The following is a 5,097-nucleotide window of genomic DNA, read 5'->3' on the forward strand; positions in this document are numbered from 1 at the left end:
CTTTAAAGTAAAGTTTAATTATTTGTTGATCATTTAATTATGTGCGTTTATCGATATATATTTTTAAGTACTAAACTCATTGTAACCTAAGATAGTTCAATAATATTGCTTTATATATACCATAGAATTAAATTTTCAATGGTTTAATCTTAAAAATATACATCTTAAGATATTCTAGGAGTAATTTTATTTAATTTATCTTTATTTTTACTATTTTATTCTACCCTCAAAGATATAACTCAGTAGAAAAACTACAATTATTTTCAAGGAAAAGATATTTTGATTGATATTTTTTTTGTATTTAAAGCATATATATATATGTAGACTTTCAAATATTTCATTAATAATTTGCCCCAACTTACCCAAAATTGAAATGATTTTGAAACACAATTATACTCTTGATGAATAATAAAATATTTTAATTCTTTGCATAAAAAATTGATTAAGTAATTTATAGTTTAATTTTAAAATTCATTTTATTATTACTGTCTAGTGATTAGTAGTGTTTCCGTAAAATATTCATTAATTTTATTATAGTTTACCTTATGTATAAATACATTTGTTATGAATGTATATATACAGTGAGTTAATTAAATAATCGAATGTGGTCTAAAAGAAATAAATTTCCACTTAAATTGTCATCGTCTTACAAACCTTCAAGTGTGATCAACACTATTAGAAAAATATTTTTAAAATATAAAACCAGTCTGATTAGACTAACTGTACATTCTCGTGAATCTCGAAGAAAAATCTCTTGATTTTGTAATTTTCAGATGATAACTGTTGTGCTCAGATGACCGTGCTGGAGATTGTTGATAGTTTTAGATTTAATGCGCGGGTAATTCTTTTGTCAAAAAAAAATTTATTTTTTATATAATATATTTAATTTAGTTTAATTCATAATATGTTATATTCTATTATATGTTATGGTAAAGGCAGTATTAATTAATTTGATTTTGTAATCTTTAGAAGGAGTATGTTGTATCCTAAGGAATGCTTCAATTATGGCTCGGCCTTTGGGCCAATTGGGGTTCTAATGGATAACGGATTTATTACAAGGGTAATACGTTTTAATTTCTTTAAAAAAAATTATTTGTTACTGACTTTTCTTAAAGTAAAGTTTATCTTTTTATATTGTAATTATTAAATCGTGGTAATAACGATATCGTTTTTAAATTATTGATATAATCATGGTAATGGCAGTATAAATTAATTTGATTTTGTAATTTTTTAAAAAATAATTTTTGTTATTCACTTCTCCTACATTAGAGATCATCTTTATACGTTTCAATCGATTTACTTTGCATATTTTAATCATTAGGTCGATTTGTATTTCATTTATTGCTGCAATATGTTTTACATCAGTTTATACAATCCATATATATATATATATATATATATTTATTTACATTTATATATATATATTTTTTTTTAATCAGTTTTTTGTTTGCGTGTACTACGTTTATATTTGTGGTATCCTCTATGATTATTTGTTATTGAAAGTCCCCCGATTGACGATTTCACAGCTATTGCAATAATTATGTTATAATTTTAAAATCGTTTACATAATCATGGTAATGACAGTATTGATCAATATATGATTTTGTAATTTTCAGATCCTGGGAACTGCTTCGATATTGGCTCGGCCTGCCGACCAAGTACACTGGCTGTAATCGTCAACAGATTTATTAGACTGGTAATAATTCGTTTTTTTTTTTTTTTATATAAATAAAATTTCAATTTTTGTTATAATATTCACACTCGCGAACATCTCTTCACTTATTAATACGTGTACATGACTACACTGTCTTGACAAACAGAAATTGCAATAGTTAACTATTTATTTACTGCGGAGACGACTAATGCAGTCATCACGAACACACATTAATTAATGTGTTTTGTAAATTATTTTAATTTTTGTTTGCATATTTATTTATTCACATTCTTGAACGTCTCTGTGGTGTTCTATCCCAATTGTGTATTGTAACGTTTAAGATTGTTGTACAATTATACAGTCGTACACATATGGTGCAATAATTAAATATTTACTTTTTTGATGATTACATAATATTAATGACTGTATTAATTTATGGGATTTATGAATTTCAGACCGTGCAGGCCCTGGGATATCTCACCGTTTTCAATTCTTTCGTACCCACGGCGTATTGAACGTTCTGTGCTGTTGATTTTCGTTAAGACCGTCCTCCCCTCACCAAAAAGGTACAGTACAAATTTTTTGTTATTGCGCCACTTGGATTTTTGTGTTTCATGATTTTATTTTTTACTTTTAGATCGCAATAAAAATCTGTCTGCATTGTTGTTATCGATCGACCCGGTAACGTCTGGCTGTTTGACACGGATCGCTGTGCGTTGTTCTCTTTTGGAGCTCATCGAAAACGCCAGTAGACTTCTATCAACCGTGTACTTCGATATTATCTTTTTTAATAGACCATTTCTATAGTAACAATTAACATGTATTTTTATTGTTCCCTGCGTGGAAAATTACATTGAAATTTTTTAACGCTCATTATTTAAGTATGGAAAAACACATTAAAATCCAAGCTGATAATTTAAAGTGAAATAATAAATTCGCGGCGCATCGTTTATAAAAACTGTGAATTTCGAAAAAAAATTTTGATTAATTTCGAGTCTTTGATTTCTCTAAAGTAAATACCATTACCGTATACACTGGGGTATTTTATAAATCCCCAATCCGATAAGATTTTGTTTACATCGAGTTTGTAATGTTAACAACAAAACCATTTAAAAGTGAGACAAATAATCTCGCCTGTAAACATATTTTTTTCTCTCATATGTCAACCGTGATTTTCTTATTGTTGTGTTCTTGATTTTTACAATGATTTCTGCACTCGCCATAAGCATATATATATAGCATATACATATATATATATATATATATCGTTTTGTATTTTTATATATATTTTCTTTGAACTATTTTTTTTAAATTGCTCCGAGCAATTATTCCATACGATTATGTGTGCTTATTTATGTAAGCAAAATAAATTAATAATAATCATGAAAATCAATTTTTTAANATAATAATCATGAATATCAATTTTTCAACCACGTTATTATTTAACTAAATAGTTAAATTATTTAACTATTTAAACTAATCATTTCACTTGAGGTACACACGTTAGGGTTATCTCATACGATATTTCACTTACAGTTTATTTTCGCGTATTCAATATATTCTATATAATTTTTTTTTTAATTCCAACTTGCAAATAAAATTCATCTTATGNATTTCAACTTACAAATATAATTCATCTTATGTAATGTAGTCGAGCAAAAGTTCTGTGCTGTAAATATCGACCTGTTCTTTTATCATATGGTTTAATGACTAACCGTTTTTGATTTATCTTATTTTAAAAAACGACCCATTTGACTAATAACCATTGTAACATGTTGCATAATTATTGTATAATTTTTTGTGAAATATTTTTACTAATTATACCGTCATTCAACTGACATTTTACTACCCCGATACACAATTGACCACTGTGATTATATAATACATATTATATTATAATAACATGAAAATAAATCAACAACACGTTTTTAATTGTACGTTTATTTTAAATAATAAAATTATATATATTTTTATATATATCTTTATATATAAACATGATTTTATTCTATTCTATTCATTCGATTCTGAAACAAAAAAAAAACACGCTTATTATTATGCATCTATTGTTACGACAAAATAATTAAATAAACGTAAGAGGCAGAATACAGCGCTAAGAATTAATAATACACGTTCGCGTACTCATACTTCATTAGCTATTGTTGGTTTACCATAAATAAATTTCCTTAGCTTTGAACGAAAAATTTATTCCATATTATATGGTTAAACAATTTGACTTTTTGAAAAATCAATCGTTATTAGTTCTGCCTCTATTGTACGTGTGTATTTCATACCTTGCCCCGGTTGACGACGCATTTCGCAGTCCTCGGTGGTGGAGGAGGAGGATGAGGCCGTTGTTGCATTTTGCATGAGCAACCTCAACCGCTCGACCTCTTCCTCCGCATTGCGGCGAGCCCATTGCTCCGTTTCAATTAGAGGTTGGGTCGGTGTAGGTTGTGGTGGTGGTGGTGGTGGTGGTGCTGTTTTACGTTCTAAAAGAAAAAAAAAACGTTTTTTTAGCATATGGATATAAGTCGTAGTTTTATGTATAACTACTCGGGCATTCCCGATTCAAGTGGCCACCACTCTTGCACCTCCAGCACACTGCGAAAACGAATATCATCCGTCATCAATACGATATGGGTGCATAAAAGTATTTATAAGTAATTAATAAGTGCACTTACGTTTCCGACCGTTACGCTTTTTCCTATTCCTTTTGTTTTTTTTTAAATTGTGCGCCGTCGTGCCGCTTACACTTACAATATTGCACTTTATGAAAACTTGTTTCATTTTTTTACTTTATACCGTAAACTGTGATATAACGCTAACAGATTTTTCAGTCCGGGAATTCTTTGCCACTCCCAAGTCGGACTTTGGACTCCGTCGCTTTATAATCTCCGAGAGTCGTCAGCGTTTAAACGGAGTTCAATCAGATCCCGCCGACGATTTTTGTGGCGCGATCGAATAGGGCTATTCACTTATTTAGCCGAACCCCAAGACTCGCCGCCATCCGAGGTCCGCGTTCGCTTTTACAAAAATCTGTTTAGTGTTTTTCGTAAAACGTCAATGCCTAACCACCGCAAAGCAATCTTTTGTTGCGCACGACCCGAAATTCACGGTAACACGGCCGCTGGAGTTTTTCGTCACGCGCGTAAGTTGGACTTTGAACCGTGCGACTTTCTATCGTCCGTGTTTCGGACCACGACCGGGTTTCGGTCGTTCTATCGATATTACTTGCACCGTCGCGTTATCATTTCACAAATCCGAAGTTTATAATCAATTGAAAAGCCAAATTTTCATTTTTATGAATACACGTAGTAGACGTACAAATATTAAATTCTAATAAAATATAATATAATTTTGTTTTTTGTTTTTTGTTTTGTTTATATATTAAGTTCTAAGAATAATATAATTTCATTTTTTTTTTTTTTTTTTTTTTTTTTTTT

General features: G+C 29.4%; 1 long non-coding RNA gene across 1 annotated transcript; it reads left to right on the plus strand.

The window, feature by feature from the left end:
- Positions 1–660: 660 nt before the first annotated feature.
- Positions 661–3,048, plus strand: LOC126899628 (uncharacterized). Its single transcript, XR_007702646.1, has 5 exons — positions 661–838; positions 970–1,060; positions 1,617–1,696; positions 2,110–2,220; positions 2,292–3,048. It is a non-coding gene; the product is annotated as an uncharacterized LOC126899628 (long non-coding RNA).
- Positions 3,049–5,097: the final 2,049 nt, after the last annotated feature.

The sequence above is a fragment of the Daktulosphaira vitifoliae genome, unplaced genomic scaffold, assembly GCF_025091365.1.
Source record: "Daktulosphaira vitifoliae isolate Bord-2020 unplaced genomic scaffold, ASM2509136v1 Scaffold_2, whole genome shotgun sequence".
Lineage (NCBI taxonomy): Eukaryota > Metazoa > Arthropoda > Insecta > Hemiptera > Phylloxeridae > Daktulosphaira > Daktulosphaira vitifoliae.